Here is a 20327-nt window from a genome sequence, read left to right as displayed (position 1 = left end):
AGCGGTGCTCTAGGGCACTAAGCTCAAGGCCAATGGGACAGGAAGTTCGAGAGGCTCACCGTGGGTCTAATGGAGATGTTCACGGCGTTCGAGAGAGCTCCAAAGGGTTCAGCGATGTGCGATGGCGGCTGGAGAGAGAAAAGGCCACCGGTGAGCATCGAATGTGGGTAAAATAGGGATGAAAATGAGAAAAGAGAGCACATACGACCGCATCATTACCTGGCGATGCTTCCGAGCACGCTTGCAACGGCGATAGGGCTTCGGACCTAGCGGATTGGAGGTGGCAGTGCGAGCTCAAGTGAACGGAAAGGGAGAGAGGGAGGGCTCGATGGCAAGTCTTATATGTGAGTGAGCATGGTAGAAAAGGGAAATAGCATGGCGGAGCTACGGAATTAATGGATTTCATACTTTCCATGGCTGGCGCGGGCGCAGCGGGTGAGTTGTCGTGGATGGCAACGCCATCACCAGGAACGAAGAAGGAAGGGGAAGGGGTGACTAACATGTGGGTCCTACGTGCAGTGAGAGATGAGAGAGAAGCGCGCATGCATGGGCGTGGAGCAGGCCTAAGCTGGGCTAAGCACGTGCCGAACTGGGCCACATTGCCACGCACGTGTGAAGCAAATGCGCAGGTGAATGGCTGCAGAGTGGGTCAGGCTGCTAGGCTACAGGCGCGCATGCGTGCACGTGATGAGAAGGGTGTGGGAGCTGGGCCACCAACGACCCAAGGCTACATCTAGGCATGGGAAGGGGAAGGAGGAAGGGGCTAGGCCGGCTTGGGGTTGGACTGGAAAGGGAGAAGGAGAGAGTTTTTCAAAGAAAAAATCCTTTTCCATTTCTAGTTTTTAAATCCAAGCCAAAATTCAAATGAGTTTGAATTTTTAACTCCAAATTACTTAGCCCTACACTCAACCAAAATCATGTACTTCAGCATGAATGCAATTAATCATGTTTCTAAGCCTTATAGTTAATTTTAATTAGCCAAAAATTATTATTTTACCTAGGTTATAATGCATCAAAAATTAAGTGAATGCTCAAATTTAATAACTAGATTATAAATGAATTTTTAGGGTGTTACAGTGTCGGTGGAGGCGGCGTCGATGTCCAGTCACAAGAGACTGTTGTGTCCCGTCGTGCTCCCACCCACCGTCTCATAGACTTCCATTGCTCTCCCCATCACCATCGACGATGATGCTGGTGCCACCGGCACTGGTGGTTCCGTCACCACCACTGCTCCTAGTGCGCTCCACTTTGCCATCGTCGTATGCCACGTGGCCTCCTCTACTCTTGCTTGCCCACATCGCAAGTGAGTCTCATGTGTCATCATGCTCCAGCTTGCCATCCATGAAGGACATGTCTGAGCGCTCTCTAGGCTATATTACGATGGACTCGAAGGATGATCGTCGGCATGGGTACATAACTCGTGTCCCCAAGAGCCAGAAGCTGATGATACACACTAGCTACTATGGTTAGCTACTGTGCCCCCTTTGCCCATAGAATGCGCTCTATGGTTGGATACAACTTTTCATCAGGAAGCATGTCCTCGCTTGGGCCAACCTCCGCCCATAGGGGACGTACGCCCTCGACAAGAAGATTTCCCAGCATCACGTACTGGTGAGGAACCAGGGCTGGATGGTCTAAAGGGATTGTTGGCCGCACTAATTCTACGTGGTGAAGAGGTTTGCTGGGCTCAACCCAGCCAGGTTTACCTTGTAGATGTCATGTTAATCATATGTAGTTAGAACCTGTATGAAGTAATGTTAATCATCTGTAGTTAGAACTAGTATGTCTTGGTAGTAATCAGATGACATTGAGTATTGTGATGACATTGAGTAGTTGGATGGATCTGCTCCCTCCATCCATAAGTCTCCTTCATTAAAGCCTTGCGCCAAGAGACCAAGGAGCATCGATGCCCACGTCCAACACAATAAATCGTCATGATTCAATTAATATGCATGCAACCAAGAGCACTGATGGCCCACGTCCTCTACTAATTCTCCATTTAATGCAGCACTTGATTGGACGCACCGTGCCCCTCCCGCACTATGCATGCGAGCATGCAAGATGGAGAATCAAATGGGAAGGCAACATCATAATATCCAAGGAGTCATGCGTAGACACAGTGGTTAATATGTATGCAGGACCACCTAAGATGACTAAGACTTGGAATCTTTTTTGCTTAAACGACTGAGACAAATACGTATTTGATAAAATTTGTTAAACCTGCAAGAACCATGCAGCGATGAGTTCATACAAGCAAGTCTTGTTTTCCTTGTTTTCCTGCAATGCTTGTTATTGTGTCATTTACAATTTTATGTTTGGGCCCTATTTTTAAATCTGGGTCGGTGCGTAGGATTGTCTGGCCATTGAGAAACAACATGGGCCAGACTTTAGTGCACCATGCAACATAACATATATCAAATGGAACTTTATTTTCTCCTTTGCTAATTTTTCCAAGTACTACATGGGAACATAGAGAAGGTAGTAAGGTCTGCTGATGAACTCTGGCAGGACGCTATGTCTACCATACCAAATGGCAAGGGCATGGATGACATGAACTTTTCTGCTATCCATGTTATATGCGATGATGGTTCTTTCCTCCCCCAACAAAGAAAATCAATTTCTAATTCTAGGTGAACTGCAATCGCTATGTAGTCCGCATCAACGTCCAAGTAAACAAATTGAATCTTGCAAAATGTATTTTCAATGTTTATGATATCAAATAAATATTATTAGATTAATTATGAAATGTATTTTCACAGGTCCAGCCGTAAGAAATCTTGACTACGTAGATTCTCGCGTAGGCGCGCACGTTGGTGGTGTCAGCAGCCTATTGCAGCAGGGATGTTGCCTCGCGGTCTGTCACATTGACATGATGTAGCGAAGCCGTATCACCAAACAACGCAAGCATCTCATTGCTCGTGGGTCATGGGGTGGTCGATGAACCACGAAATATAACAGCAGAGACAAGCGATGAGTGGGAGGCTCTCTAGTGCACCTACTTCAATTCCATCCCAAAATTTTTTCCCTCCACCCTACTGCGCCCTCTGTGCTGTGACTTCCCCCGCGGGGACAATGATGGAGTGGACGATGTCATCCGTTGACTAGGAGGCATTCGACTGGTTGCGAGAGAGGGCGATGATCTCGGACGCCATCGGAGCCTCGTTGGCCCTAGAGCTAGGTTCTTCATCTACGGTCATGCTTGGAAAGCATCCCAGTGAGGAATCCATCGATGGGACAGCCACCGGTGATTCCATGCCATGCAGTGCTGGTTAGATTTGTTAATCATTTGCTTTCTAAATCCGATCAGTCTCCCCCTCATCATCTGGGCTTGAACTTGGCTTGCATTATTGTGCAGCGATTACTCTAGGGTAGTGCTGTCCCCTGTTGTGGGGCATCCCATCAGTGGTGCCGGAGAGTCATCCTGTCACCGTTTGCCCATCTGTCCCCACACAACCCTCTACTTCTGAAGTGGGTGAATCATCAGAAGAGGGTGAATCTTCAAGCAACAAAAATTACCATAAGTTATTGAAGGATTACCACAAGGTATGAGCATTGTTGTGTTCATCCACACTAGACACCGATGTAACACCCTAGGAGTTTGGCTTCCACATTTGCACTTGCATTTCATAAACATGAGCATCATTCATCCATTCTTGAGTTTAGAATTGTATGAAACATGCTTTTGAAACATTGCAACATATTGTTACATTCTATGTGTGATTCTTTTAGGAAATGCATAGTGTGTAACACTCAAGTGCAACATGTGCAACACACTTTAGTGAAACATGGTTAGCTAGTATAATGCCACAAACTAATGAAACACATGAAACATGGTTTTAAAATAGAAGTAACAAAGTCACTTGTTTTTCCTTATTTCAATACATGTGATGCTTGATTTTGGTGTGACCAAGGTGTGGTGTGGCTAATTATTCTCTTAAGCAACTTAGTTATACTTAGAATGTCATTAGGAACAATGTTCATGTTGATCATTTTGCCTAATTAGGTTTCCAAGTCATGGTTTGACTATTGTGGACCCCTAGAGCTCCTGAGTTTGACTATTCAAAAAGTATAGCTTAGATTGTTTGCATGTCTCAGCAACCTAAAGCAAAGTTGTAGAAAATTTTATAAGGAACAAACTTTGTTTAGGAGCCAAGTCATGAAAATGTGCAGAACATGCACAAATAAGGCCCACAAGCCAGAAATCAGTGCTGTTCCAACACTTAGAAATTTTCTTAGTGTTGGAGCCGTTTTCCAGTTTCATGAAGGGGACTTTGGAGCCTTTTAGATTGAAATCCATGGAGAATTAGCTTGAGCTCATGTTGAGTTAATTGGAGTACTCACTTAGCTCTATCACGTAGTTCAACTGGATTAGCATTTGGCCAAGCCGATTAGGAGTTAAGCATCGTCGAAGATCGCCTATTAGTTGGCTCCATCAAGCCTGATGGCAGCGCTGATCAGGCCAGTCATGACCGACTAAGGCCAGAGTGTGGCCGCTGTGTGGACGCCATGCGCCCGGCTTGCCTCGAGTGCTCTGCGCGCTGGCCGGCGTGAAGTGGAGGATGCCCTACTGCCTCTCCACTCGCCAGCACGCGCTCTGCCTCTCACTCGCTCGCTCTCTCTCACAAAGCCACTGCTCGCCATTGCCGATGCCGCCAGCTTTGCCACCGTTGCTCGCCTTCGACACCGTGCCTTTGGCTAATCCATCTCAGCCATCACCGCGTCTTCCTCCACTCCACCTCCTGGACCTCTCGCTCTATCTCTTTGACCCTTTGGTAAGGCACATTTTGATTTCTGCCACTGAGAACTTCACCGGAGTATGCCGCGCATACGGTTCACGTGGTCATGGCACTTCACCGCCCCACACCCTATCTCTTCCTCTGGTCTGGCACTGCACTAGCTTGCTAATGCTCAGGTATGAATAGCTTTAGACACTACCGAGCGTGTGCCTAGGAACACTCTGGTGCGCCTCACCGTGTCCGCCATGGCCGTGAGCACGAGCTCATCGTGGCCGGCCGCCTCCGGACCTTTCCTACCTCTTCTAGTGCACGCATGAGGACCCATATGAGCCATAGTGTCTACCTCGAAAAAGTAGTCCTAGGATTCGCCACCGTTGAGTCGAAACACCAATGCCGCTGTGATGCTCAAGGCGCCACCGTGTGACTGTGCATGTGGCCAGGCTCACTGGCGCTACCCTAGCCGCCCTTACCTTAGATTACCTCTACGTTTGGTCTCTAGGTAGCTCTAGCGCCTTTTGCTAGGTTATACCATGGCCGGAATTGGCCGGCATGCCATCGGGCATCACCGCTGTCCGCCATGGCCGCCGCCGTCCATGCTCCGTGGAACCATTCGCCGTGCCCCGTACCTCCCTCGACGCGGTTCGGCTCAGAGATGGCGTCGGTGATGACGCGACCGCCTGAGCCCTTCGCGGCGGTGAGGAAAAGCTCGCTGGAGCACCGTGGCAGTTCCCTCCCCTATTTTTCATATCACTGACGCGTGGGCCAGCTGACATGTGGGCCCCACCTGTCAGTCACTATGAATAGAAAGCCAGTTCAATTGTTTCTAGTTTTGATGCTATTTTGTAAAATCTATATCTAGAGTTTGGTACATCCAAATTGGGTGGTTACAATTTTGTTAGGATCATAGTGAAGTGTAGTATTTAGGAAAAATATAACATGAACACTTGTAGTGGAAGTTTTGGATGAATTCAATTGACACTTGAAATGTGTTTTTAAATGCATGCAAACTTGTTTAAATTATATCTTGAGTTCCTATACTCCAAAAATTATGAAATTTTGTTGGTGAGCTCTTCTTGATGAGTAGAAGCTCTGGTAAAAATTTGAGATTCATTGAATGTATGGTTTTTGAGTTATAAATTTTCTGTTTATCATTGAATGATCCTTGTGTGAATTTTGGTAATTTATCTATGAATCCAATGACCATGAAATTTCTTGGAGGATGTCCTAGTACCTTAAGGATGCTAGGAAAAATATAAAATCTGTTGCTTGACACTTTTCACTAGGGTTTCCTAATTATGTTATTTTAAGCCTTTATGTCTTGTCATTTTTGTGTAGGATGTTATGCTTGCTTAAATGATATGAAATGTTTATAGTAGTCTACTTGGAGCATGTAGTACCTACTGTAATTTTTGTAGATTAAATGGTGTAGTTCTCATATATGTTTATCATTTCTCTTAATTAATTAAATAAATTAAGAAAGGCATTAAAAGAAATGAATTGGTGGTGAACACTTTACTTTCTGGTGTTCTTGTGATATGTGTGATAAGTTAGTAAAGTTGATTTTGTCCAATTATTTGTTTGCAACAAAAGTTAATAAATATTTTCTTGCATTATGTCTTTCTGGACAGTTCTCGGGACTTTACAAAGTTCCCCATGATATTTTGGTTTGCTGGGAATGTGGTGAATACAAAAGTTATAGATAACTTATGTATCTAGCTCCTGTCAAAATTTGGTGGCAATTGGCCTAGTAGTTTAGGAGCTACAGTTGTTCAAAGTTAGATTACAGTTTTGCTTGCTCTCTATCTTGTTGGACCTGATTATCTAGTTCTGTAAATTTGACCAAGTAAAGGTTGGAATCATGCCTTGAGGTCTGAAAATGAATTGTAGGAAATTTCATAAGCTTTCTAAATTGTCTTGTTGCCTGTCATTTCGATTTGTAGATCTCTAGTTTTGGTCAGTTTACTGTACCGCTATATAAGTTCCTATTTTGCTGAAATACGAATGATTGTGTGTGTGCTCAGTTGCGATGTTCTTGTTGATTGTTTAGATGCTAGCCTAACTTGAGAACATGCTTAGGTGTAGGTGCTAGGTCCTTAATTGAGGATGAGCAATTGTACATTAGATTGTATAAACTTGGTAAGTTAAAGTGATTTGAATAGAGCTTAAGTCGGAAAATGCGGACTGCAGTAAGCATGATATTTATCTTGCGCATACATGCAATAGGTGTGCCGGAGGGAGTGACGCTTCTGGAGTTTGAGGGAGCGAGCCAGGAGGAGAAGCCCGAGGTGTAGGCAATCGACGAAGCAGCTGCCGAGGAGGAATTGCCTGAGTGCCCTGACCACCGTCCTTCCTCTTTCCTGAAAGGCAAGCCCCGGAGCATATTAAGTCTCCCATGTTTTTATAAATATCTTGAGTATCTCTTATTGTTGATGATGCATTAAGTATTGGAATTGGTTGGAACCAATTGTTGCATTATATATCTATCCTTGTCCAGGTATCGCACTTGAATCCTATTTAAGTTCAGGAACGGGTTAAATGCTTAGCCATCCTTAGTGCGGTAGAAGTCAGGTGATTTCCTATCACTTGCGAGCTTTAGGATGAGGTGGATCACGGTTGGCTATACTTGCTATCGTGGAAAAGAACCATGTTAATAATGAATTAACACCGGGTGGAGTCTTGTGTAGGGTTGGACATAGTGACTCCATCTATGTTGTTTAAGGACCGATACGCTGTACGTCCTCATGTCATGTTGAACGCAGCCTAACACTTTGCTAGCCGGATAACTCATTCCAACCGCAAAGCCTAGTAGCTCGACTCAGGTCGGGAACACGAGCAGTGGCGCGTGTAACAAACCGGGTTTTTGGAAAAGCCAAAAATACGAACTTTTTAAAATTTTTGAGCCAATGTGTGAAGCATGTAATTGCTAGGACAAACTAAGGACAATTTATAAATAAATTGTTGCACTCATATAGAATTGCTTGTAGGTGTTTGCTAGAGTTCTTTAGTTGGTTTAGTGTTTTGTTCAGAGTGCACAAATTTGTAGCTTTCCCCTCCAAGCCTTCTTGAATTACTCCCATCTCTTTTGCATCTCTCCCAAAATTCATTTGTGTTAAATAAGGAAAACCTTTTGCTTTTATTTCCCTTTTCAATTCTCCGTGGATATTCCTCTCAAACCCTTTTAAATTCATAATCAATAAAAGGAAAATTCCTTTTCCTTTTATTCCTCCAAGCCCACCGTCTCCTTCCCTTTGGCCCAGCCCACCACCTTCTCATCCAGTCAGCCTAGTTCCCTTCTTCTTCTTCGGCCCCAACCACGCGCACAGGCCTACAAGCCACGAGGCCCAGCCTGGCCTCCTGCCTTTGGCCCACGTGGGCAGCAGTAGCAGCCCAACAACCCCGGTCCATCTTGCACCCCATAGGCCCACGAGTGCGAGCCTGCTGGCCCAGCTGCAAGCTGCCCCAACCCTAAGCCCTAGTGAGTAGGTGCTCCCAGGCGCCGCCGCCGCTCGGGTGGCAAGGCACGCGCCCCTGCACCCATGTCCTAACCATGCCCCTTGGCTCAGGTGCCCGTGATTCACGCCATGTGTCCCTCTCCTTGGCACGGACGTCGAGGATGGACAGCACCTCAGGAACCCAAGCTATCCATGCCCTTAAATAGCGCCACAACCATCTCCCTCACCCACTCTCTTTAGCTACTGCCACTGCTCCTTGCCTACCTCTGCCCACACTGCCCGATGATCTGGAGTCCGGAGCACCTCGCCATGCTGGTAGCCATGACCACCTCGCCCTAAGCCCGTAGAACTGCCGGTGCCATGCCAAGCCGCTCCATCGTTCTCTGCTCAAGGCTGGTCTGCGCTCGCGAGCCCCTACACATCGTGTTGCTTGCGACACCAGAGATCATGCCCTTGCCATGCCTCGTCATGCTCTATCCCTCCTCTGCATCGAGTAGCAACCCCGCGAACACATCTTGACGTCCTAGGCCACGACGTCACCCACCGCACTACCAGAATGACCACTAGAGCCACCTTCACCACACTGCTCCAAATCACACCATGCCGGAGCCACATGGATGTCGTCAAGCATGCCACCACCACGAGCACCTCCCACCCTTCGGCGACTACCAGCAAGGCCAAAGCCCACCGTCGTAGCCCATCGGAGCCAGAGCTTGTGTCATTGCCCTTATGACTACGTCGACGTAGTGGCTCGGCACAGCATGGCCTCGAATCATCACTGCGGCACCTCGCCACTGCACTGCCATCCCTTCGCCTTCAACACCAATGGTGAGCCCATGCACCACCCCCTGCTCACCGTCACCGTGTCCACCAAGGCCGTGACGTCGATGCCATCCGCGACGTCATGCTCTGCTCCGAGCTGCACCGGCGCTAGCAGCCCACCTCTATGACCGTGAGCCCCCTAGACATGCGCACGCACGCACACACCTACATACACAGCAAAGGCCCTACCTTGCTAGGCCGATGGCACCCGAGGACACAGCCACCACCTTCCTGCCCTCAGTCGCACATGCCGGGATGCTGTCGAGCCTCCCCGTAGCCTCTCTAGAGCCCGCAACTACCCTGCCGCCGTAGCTGTATTGCCCGTCACCACCATCCCGTGCCACTGCTTTGCACGCACTGGCCACCAGAACCCTTGGCCTCATCCTTAGTCCACCAATGCCCTTGCTGTGATCCCGCGAACCCATAGAACCCATCTTCAGCCTTGCGGTGCCACCGCCTTGCGCTGGCGCGCGAGCTCGCCACCGACGAGAGCCCTGCCATGGGAGAATAGAGGAGGGGAAAGGAGGAACCTATCATGGCATTGCGAACCCATTCTACCATGAGCCGGGAAAGAGAAACGAAGAAGTGGACTTGGTCCACCATGGACCCTGCCTTAGGTCCATGGACCAGCGCATCTTGGACTACCGTGAGCCACGCTCACGCCCACAGCCTGGAACTGAGCATGTATGGAGTCCAGATGAGCCACGTGGATGGCCTCCCCATGCGACATGTGTCTGGGTTGGCCCAGCCCAAATCCAGCCCTATCCAGGCCCACTAAGGCCCAGTCAGGACCCAAACCGGATGACCGTTGACCAGTCAGCGTTGACCGTTGACCGGACCCACATGACAGTGACCCAAGAGCCCCGGTTCCACCTGTCAGTAGCTGATGACATAGATGATGTCCTGCTGACATCATGATGATGTCAGCGGGACCCACCTGTCAGCCGTAGTTTAGCTCTGATGATGCCATGCTGACGTCATGCCGAAAATGAGACCACGCCAGCGTCAGGGAACTCGGTGACCACCTCCGCGATCTCTCCGACCACCATGGTGACCTCTCCGACCACTTCACCAGCTGGTACACCACTCCAAGTCCCTTAATGCCACATGAACCAGTCACAGTGTGACACGTCTTAGCCCTGAAATAATCAGCCTTTATTATTTTCAGAAATGGATTTAATATTCGGAAAGTCATAACAAACTCATATGACCTCAGAAAAATGTGAAACCAGTTCCCACATTTTTCTAAAATCAAGCTCTACACCATGGACATGTTCTTGCCTACCCGATTTACATCGCACAATACGAGACCGAGACCCGCCTCTCCTTTAGACCTACAAGAAGGCCCCACTGTCTTGCCAGACGCTTTCTTCACTAACCCTTGCTGTGTTTGACAGCAGTAGGCACATCTTAGCCAGTCGCTGCCATGCCCGGCCAGCCATAGCTAGCCTTTGGCCAACCATAGCCACTTGTAGCTAGCCGCAGCTAGCCAGAATAGGCCGTAGCTGGCCTCAGCTGGCCAGAAGAAGCCACAACCCTCCGAGACAAGTCACAACCGCCTCTGGCCATCTTCACCTTTGCTACAAGGATGAATCCTAGTTGGACGCCATTCCCGATGCCGATGAAAGCTCTCCCTTCGCTCTTGCATACACTCAATCTTACACCTGTCATTCACGATCTATGCCTATCTAAATCCACATATGCCATGCCCTTATGTATGTTCCATCATTGCTATGGAGATGTGCTACTCCATTCATGTGGTCGTGTCTTGGCTCTTATGTTGGGTTGTCGGGATTCTTGTTCTTATGTTGTGCTTAAGGACCGTGCCTTCAAGCCAGTCGAGGGATAGTACCTCGTTCGACCATTTTGGTCGTGGGTTTGCCCCACCATGGCCGTAATGGCAAGCATAACTCACTCCCTCGCTTTTAGTTGTCTCCAATGTACTACAATTATTAGTAATCTGATTCGGCCCTAGGACCTGACCATTGTGGACTGAACATTGGTGCGGATATCACCCGCATGCAATGAGCCCTTTGTGGCCTAACTTAGTGGATGAGTCAGGATATGATGATTGTAGAAGACGGATGCCAACTCGTGTAGGATAAGCTCATGGCCGCGAGTCCCCTCGCCATGACCATCGGGCTCTACCTCTTTTTGCCTATGTTTATCCTAGCCACCTTATATGATTGCACCACCTTGACCATAGCATTCCTTTGGGTCTAAGCGGTGACAACCGCACTGCTACAAACCGGGGGAATAGCATTGTGCCATTAGTTGCATGGCCATGATGCCCTATGAGCTGGTTTGGATCGTGGGACTGTATCTCTTCTCTCCAACCTTCGTCCGTTCCATGACAAGTTGGTCGAAAGAGTATAGATTCCATTCTTCTCTCTCTTTGGTTCTCAATCCTCATCAATCCAGTAAGATGTGGATTGAGCCCCTTGCTTGTTTGGTGTTTATTGCGCTCTTGATTCCATTCCTTTGATTCTCGTCGGCCTCAAGGGCGAGTAGATCAAAGGAAGGCGAATCTCGTGTTCTTCTCTTTTGGTTCTTTCGTGCTTAAGCCCTTGTATGTTTGTACCCAATTGGACCATAGCATTTTTGTGGTTCTTGTGGTGACAACCACATTGCTAAGAACCCTAGGGTGTCTTAGTGCATTTAGTGCACCTAGGTCTTGGTACCCTACTAGTGGATTGGGCACTCATGTCCTTTTGTGTGTCGCTCCTTTCCGAAGCCTCGTCCTTTGCCATGGCATGTGTATAGGAAGGAGTAGACCTTTGCCATACCTTTCTCTCTTGCCCCACCCTTTCTTGGTCCTCGTCAATTATAATGGCGTACGGATTGAGAGAGACCAGAATTGTATAGCCACTCCTTTCGATGCATGTCAATCTCTATGACGCCCGGATTGAAAGACCACGAGCCGTGGTGTTTGCTTAGGATGAGCTGAGGTCTTGGCCATTTATCTCAAAGCCATACAGGTCAACCAAGATCGACTCGGGAAGTACTAGCTAGGCCTCGATTTAAGCTTGTGCTTAGCAAATAACCACTCTCGTTTCTTGGCCTAGGGATCAGACATCCAACGAGAGGGCTAAGTCGTTCCTTTTGGTATTCCTTTGGTGTTGTTGATCTTCCTACGTCTTGCCGACTTTTAGAATATTGATTGTTCTCTTGCCTGGTGTGTGTCGCTCTATGGAGTAGTTGCATCGATCAGACCAGAACCCACGGGAGAAAGAGAACATGACTGACAATAGGACTGTGGAGTGGAGTTGATCTGGGAGGAGGAGACCTTGCTGATCGACTACACCAACTAACAAAGAGTTGTACCACTACTACCTCGACATCGCAGGTGTCATGGCAGCACCCTCTTTTAGAGAATCCTATTAGACATTGCATAATATCTAGAACTGCTAGCGCTTTATATTTAATCATTTGCTAGTATATTGATGCATGCTACTACCTAAGCCATTATCACCCTGATGCAACCCACTCTACCACGACACCTTGCTTTGTGCATTCGCTCACTTATACATGCTGTCTTGCCTGCTTGCTTGCATATTACACCACTTATTAACTCCACTTCACATTATATCAGGGATGTGATGCTGGTGGTGAACCCCTAGGAATGGTTTGGCTTGGGAACCGGACTCGGTGGTGTATGAGCGTGCTACGTGTGTGCCTTAGGTGTGTGGAGAGTGAGGGTTGCGTCGACCAAGCTAGAATAACAACAAGCCTGGGGCGAGTCTTGCCATGTGATGCTACCTAGGCACTTGGATATGGAATACCTGTGGCAGGTAAATGGTAATTGGAGGTGGCTTTGGGTGTGAACCTATGATGGGAGGAGCCTAGGGTGGAGGTGCTATGGTGGTACGTAAAATGGAAACCCTGATGAAGACATACTGGCTTGGTCAATCCCTAAGGACTTACTAGTACTCAGACTCACCAAGAATCCTTACATCCCACTCACCCTATATGGTGCAGGACGGTCGGACTACTTGGTAGAGCGATGCCACTACTACTAGGCGAACATGTGCAAGGAGGTACGGGGCGTGTGGTTTTTCCCCACACCCTTCCGAGACTTTAGGAGGCCTTGTGGACCCGGCTCTTGACATCCAGAGAGCCTTGACTCTATCTACGACTCACAGTATCAGCCATCCTAGACTAGACTTGGGATGTTCTAGGGCTGAGATGTAGAGTGGCATCGTTCTAGGCTAGCAAACGACCGGAATTCTACCTTGGAGATTCTAGACTCCAAGGATGGCTAATCTTGTGGGTATGTAAAACCTCTGCAGAGTGTATGGTTGATCGATCGATACATAAGCTGACTTGTCGGCATGGACCTTTCCTAGATTTCGCTTAAACTAGATAGGAGATGAGTCCCTCTTTCCTCCCTCTAGGGTTTGGGGTATTACCCAGTCATGAGCCTTGGGGCTACAGGCCGTTGAGACAAGTGCCGAGAGGGAGTCGGCCTGTCGACCTAAGTGTGTAAGATGAGATGAGGTGATGGTGGAGATGGATGGGCTAGTGGATGGATATGGATGGATGTGGGTGTGGATGGATGGGAATGTGTCAAAACTAGATATCTTTAATATATTATAGTTTATTTACTTCTCATGTGCTAAGGATGCAAACCATAGCTAAATATTAGGATCGCCAGATCCCTTGTTTTACTTTTTCCACTAAAGCTCATCGGTGCTGACCATGGCCTGCACACATCTGGCGGTGTGTAGATTTCCTGCTTCTCAGAGGCGTTAACTTTAGAAGGATTAGGAGGTCTCGTGCCTATGCTCAAGTTTGGTTCGAAGATGGAATCTACACAGCACTACGCCAACTCTGATGACGCCCGTGAAGGAGGAGCCTTCACTCGATAGACTTCTGCTAGAGTAACTCTATAATAGGTGTGTTCCTCAGTGATGTAATACCTTTTATCTTGTAATCTTATGATGTATGACTGTGATATCGACTAATATAAGATAATATGATGGAATCGACTATTGGTTTCATCCTATTATAATTCATTATGTGGATTTTCCCTTCGTGGGAAATTGGGTTCGTTTCAGTTGGTATCAGAGCCATACTTGACCTTAGGACGAGACCTTTAGGACCAAACACTAGTATAATAGCTAACCATCCTGTCTGTTGTAGAGTTATAGTTGCTAACACTTGTTTCCCCTTCTCTGCCTTGAATTCTGAAGCTAACTGACCTCCCCTTTACTAAAAAGTTGACCTTAGGTAATATACCACTTTTTCTGCCCACATTAGAATGATAGATGTGTGAGACTTAAGGCTTAGGAGTCACCTCAAGTCAACACTATGCATATAGGAGTTGTAATGCTGCCTGATTGCCTGGATTTTATGTTGTGAGTTTCTTGTGCTTCTTGTGAATTTTATTATCTGAGTGTAGGTTATAGAAGCTATTTTATTTACATGTGACTCTAGGACCCTGGCTAACCTAGCAGGCTATGAACCAAGACCACCATATGACTAGACAAAACCTCTAGAGATCCCTAGACACCCTGTACAAATTTGGATTGAGTTATCGAAGAAAACAAAAGGACGACAATTCCTTTTGCAAGGTTCTATGGAACAACTACCCCGATCAAGAAGCAACACCCTGCCTCTTCACCAACTGAGCAACACCTTAATCTCAGGGATGAGATTCTTGTAAGGGGGGTGGACTGTAACAAACCAGGTTTTTGGAGAAGCCAAAAATATGAACTTTTTAAAATTTTTGAGCCAATGTGTGAAGCATGTAATTGCTAGGTCAAACTAAGGACAATTTATAAATAAATTGTTGCACTCATATAGAATTGCTTGTAGGTGTTTGCTAGAGTTCTTTAGTTGGTTTAGTGTTTTGTTCAGAGTGCACAAATCTATAGCATTCCCCTCCAAGCCTTCTTGAATTACTCCCATCTCTTTTGCATCTCTCCCAAAATTCATTTGTGTTAAATAAGGAAAACCTTTTGCTTTTATTTCCCTTTTCAATTCTCCATGGATATTCCTCTCAAACCCTTTTAAATTCATAATCAATAAAAGGAAAAATCCTTTTCCTTTTATTCCTCCAAGTCCACCGTCTCCTTCCCTTTGGCCTAGCCCACCACCTTCTCATCCAGTCGGCCCAGTTCCCTTCTTCTTCTCCGGCCCCAACCACACGCACAGCCCTGCAAGCCACGAGGCCTAGCCTGGCCTCCTGCCTTCGGCCCATGCGGGTAGCAGTAGTAGCCCAACAACCCTAGCCCATCTCGCACCCCACAGGCCCACGAGCGCGAGCCTGCTGGCCTAGCTACAAGCTGCCCCAACCCTAAGCCCTAGCAAGCAGGTGCTCCCAGGCGCCACCGCCGCTTGAGTGGCAAGGCACGCGCCCCTGCACCTACATCCCGACCGCACCCCTTGGCTCAGGTGCCCGTGATTTGTGCCGCGTGTCCCTCTCCCTGGCATGGACATCGAGGATGGACGGCACCTCAGGAACCCTAGCCGTCCACACCCTTAAATAGCACCACAACCGTCTCCCTCATCCACTCTCTTTAGCCGCCGCCGCTGATCCTCGCCTACCTCTACCCACACTGCCTGATGAGCTAGAGTCCGCAGCACCTCACCACGCCGGCAGCCATGACCACCTCGCCCTGAGCCCGCAGAACTACCAGTGCCATGCCAAGCCGCTCCATCATCCTCTGCTCCTGGCCGGTCTGCACTCATGAGCCCCTACACGTCGTGCTGCTCATGACACCGAAGATCATGCCCTTGCCACGATGTCGTGCCATGCCTCATCGTGCTCTGCCCCTCCCCTGCATCAAGCAACAACCCTGTGAACGCATCTCGACGTCCTGGGCCACGACGTCCCCATTGCGCTGCCAGAATGACCGCTGGAGCCACCTTCGCCACGCTGCTCCGAATCACGCCATGCCGAAGCTGCACGGACGTCGTCGAGCATGCCGCCACCATGAGCACCTCCCACCCTTCGGCGACTACCAGCAAGGCTGGAGCCCACCATCGCAGCCCGCTAGAGCCGGAGCTTGTGTCGTCGCCCTTACGACTATGTCGATGTAGCGGCTTGGCACAGCATGGCCTTGAATCATCACTACGGCACCTCGCCACTGCACCGCCATCCCTTCGCCTTCAACACTTATGGTGAGCCCACGCACCGCCCCCTGCTCACCATCACTGTGTGCACCATTGTCGCGATGCCGATGCCATCCATGACATCATGCTCTGCTCCGAGCTGCACCGGCGCTGGTAGCCCACCTCTATGACCGTGAGCCCCTGGACATGCGCACGCATGCACGCACCTACGTACATGGCCAAGGCCCTGCCTTGCTGGGCCGATGGCGCTCGGGGACATAGCCACCACCTTCCCGCCCTCAGTCGCACATGCCAGGATGCTGTCGAGCCTCCCCGTAGCCTCTTTAGAGCCCGCAACTGCCCTGCCGCCGCAGCTGTATTGCCCGTCACCACCGTCCCGCGCCACTGCTTCGCATGCACTAACCACAGGAACCCTTGGCCTCGTCCTTAGTCCACCAATGCCCTTGCTGTGATCCCATGAACCCGTAGAACCCATCTTCAGCCTTGCAGTGCCACCGCCTTGCGCTAGCGCGCGAGCTCACCACCGGCGAGTGCCCTACCGTGGGAGAACAGAGGAGGGGAAAGGAGGAACCTGTCATGGCATTGCGAACCCATTCTACCATGAGCTAGGAAAGAGAAACGAAGAAGTGGACTTGGTCCACCATGGACCCTGCCTTAGGTCCATGGACCAGCGCATCTTGGACTACCATGAGCCATGCTCACGCCCACAGCCTAGAACCGAGCCTGTATGGAGTCTAGATGAGCCACATGGATGGCCACCCCGCGTGACACGTGTCCAGGCTGGCCCTACCCAAATCCAGCCCTGTCTAGGCCTGCTAAGGAACAGTCGGGACCCAAACCGGATGACCATTGACCGGTCAGCGTTGACTGTTGATCGAACCCACTTGACAGTGACCCAAGAGCCCCGGTTCCACCTGTCAGTAGCTAATGACATAGATGACATCATGATGATGTTAGCGAGACCCACTTGTTAGCTGTAGTTTAGCTCTGATGATGCCATGCTGACGTCATGCCAAAAATGAGACCACGCCAGCGTCGGGGACCTCGGCGACCACTCCGACCATCTCTGTGATCTCTCCGACCACCGCGGCGACCTCTCCAACCACTTCACTAGCTGGTACACCACTCCAAGTCCCTTCATGCCATGTGAACCAGTCACAGTGTGACACATGTCAGCCCTGAAATAATCAGCCTTTATTATTTTCAGAAATGGATTTAATCTTTGGAAAGTCATAACAAACTCATACGACCTCAGAAAAATGTGAAACCAGTTCCCACATTTTTCTAAAATCAAGCTCTATGCCATGGACATGTTCTCGCCTACCCGATTTATGCTACACAATACAAGACCAAGACCTACCTCTCCTTTAGACCTACAGGAAGGCCCCACCATCTTACCGGATGCTTTCTTCACTAACCCTTGCTATGTTTGATAGCAGTAGGCACATCTTAGCCAGTCGCTGCCATGCCCGGCCAGCCATAGCCTACCTTTGGCCAACCATAGCCACTTGTAGCCAGTTGCAGCTAGCCACAACAGGCCATAGCTAGCCTCAGCTGGCCAGAAGAAGACACAACCCTCTGGGACAAGTCACAACTGCCTCTAGCCATCTTCACCTTTGCCGCAAGGATGAATCCTAGTTGGACGCCATTCCCGATGCCGATGAAAGCTCTCCCTTCACTCTTTCATACACTCAATCTTACACCTGTCATTCATGATCTATGCCTATCTAAATCCACATATGCCATGCCCTTATGTAGGTTCCCTCGTTGCTATGGAGATGTGCTACTCCATTCATGTGGTCGTGTCTTGGCTCTTATGTTGGGTTGTCAGGATTCTTGTTCTTATGTTGTGCTTAAGGACCATGCCTTCAAGCCGGTCGAGGGATAGTACCTCATACGACCATTTCAGTGATGGGCTCGCCCCACCATGGCCATAATGGTGAGCATAACTCGCTCCCTTGCTTTTAGTTGTCTCCGACGCACTACAATTATTAGTAATCATATTCAGCCCTAGGACCTGAGCATTGTGGACTGAATGTTGGTGCAGATATCACCCGCACGCAATGAGCCCTTTGTGGCCTAACTTAGTGGACGAGTCGGGATATGATGATTGTAGAAGACGGATGCCAACTCGTGTCGGATAAGCTCATGGCCATGAGTCCCCTTGCCATGACCATCGGGCTCTACCTCTTTTTGCCTATGTTTATCCTAGCCACCTTATATGATTGCACCACCTTGACCATAGCATTCCTTTGGGTCTAAGCGGTGACAACCGCAATGCTGCGAATCGAGGGAATAGCATTGTGCCATTAGTTGCATGGCCATGATACCCTATGAGTTGGTTTAGATCGTGGGACTGTATCTCTTCTCTCCAACCTTCATCCGTTCCATGACAAGTTGGTCGAAAGAGTACAGATTCCATTCTTCTCTCTCTTTGGTTCTCAATCCTCATCAATCCAGTAAGATGTGGATTGAGCCCCTTGCATGTTTGATGTTTATTGCACTCTTGATTCCATTCCTTTGATTCTCGTTGGCCTCTAGGGCGAGTACATCAAAGGAAGGCGAATCTCGTGTTCTTCTCTTTTGGTTCATTCATGCTTAAGCCCTTGTATGTTTGTACCCAATTGGACCGTAGCATTTTTGTGGTTCTTGCGGTGACAACCGCACCACTAAGAACCCTAGGGTGTCTTAGTGCATTTAGTGCACCTAGGTCTTGGTACCCTACCAGTGGATTGGGCACTCGTGTCCTTTTGTGTGTCGCTCCTTTCTGAAGTCTCATCCTTTGCCATGGCATGTGTATAGGAAGGAGTAGACCTTTGCCATACCTTTCTCTCTTGTCCCACGCTTTCTTGGTCTTCGTCAATTACAATGGCGTACGGATTGAGAGAGACCAGAATTGTATAGCCGCTCGTTTCGATGCACGCCAATCTCTATGATGGTCGGATCGAAAGACCATGAGCCATGGTGTTTACTTAGGATGAGCTGAGGTCTTGGCCATTTATCTCAAAGCCGTACAGGTCGACCAAGATCGACCCGGGAAGTACTAGCTAGGCCTCGATTTAAGCTTGTGCTTAGCAAATAACCACTCTTGTTTCTTAGCCTAGGGATCAGACATCCAACGAGAGGGCTAAGTCGTTCCTTTTGGTATTCCTTCGGTGTTGTTGATCTTATTGCGTCTTGCCACCTTTTAGAATATTGATTGTTCTCTTGCCTGGTGTGTGTCGCTCTATGGAGTAGTTGAGTCGATCGGACCAGAACCCGCGGGAGAAAAAGAACATGACTAACAACAGGACTGTGGAGTGGAGTTGATCTAGGAGGAGGAGACCTTGCTAATCAACTACACTGACTAACGAAGATTTGTACCACTACTACCTCAACATCATAGGTGTCATGGCAGCACCCTCTTTTAGAGAATCCTATTAGACATTGCATAATATCTAGAACTGCTAGCGCTTTATATTTAATCATTTGCTAGTATATTGATGCATGCTACTACCTGAGCCATTATCACCCTGATGCAACCCACTCTACCACGACACCCTACTTTGCGCATTCGCTCACTTATACATGCTAACTTGCCTGCTTGCTTGCATATTACACCACTTATTAACTCCACTTCGCATTATATCGGGGATGTGATGCTGGTGGTGAACCCCTAGGAATGGTTTGGCTTGGGAAGCTGGACTCAGTGGTGTATGAGCGTGCTACGTGTGTGCCTTGGGTGCATGGAGAGTGAGGGTTGCGTCGATTGAGCTGGAATAATGACGAGCCTGGGCGAGTCTTGCCATGTGATGCTACCTGGGCACTTGGATATGGAATACCTATGGCGGGTAAATGGTAATTGGAGGTGGCCTTGGGTGTGAACCTGTGATGGGAGGAGCCTAGGGTGGAGGTGTTGTGGTGGCACGTAAAATGGAAACCCTGATGAAGACATTCTGTCTTGGTCAATCCCTAAGGACTTACTAGTACTCAGACTCACCGGGAATCCTTACATCCCACTCGCCCTATATGGTGCGGGACGGTCGGACTACTTGGTAGAGCGATGCCACTACTACTAGGCGAACATGTGCAAGGAGGTACGGGGTGCGCGGTTTTTCCCCACACCCTTTCGAGACTTCAGGAGGCCTTGTGGACCCGGCTCTTGACATCTAGAGAGCCCTGGGTCTGTCTACGACTCACAGTATCAGCCATCCCAGACTAGACTTGGGATGTTCCAGGGCTGAGAGGTAGGGTGGCATTG

Source organism: Miscanthus floridulus, chromosome 3 (assembly GCF_019320115.1).
Source record: "Miscanthus floridulus cultivar M001 chromosome 3, ASM1932011v1, whole genome shotgun sequence".
Taxonomy (NCBI): domain Eukaryota; kingdom Viridiplantae; phylum Streptophyta; class Magnoliopsida; order Poales; family Poaceae; genus Miscanthus; species Miscanthus floridulus.
Note: the sequence above shows the minus strand (reverse complement) of the source record.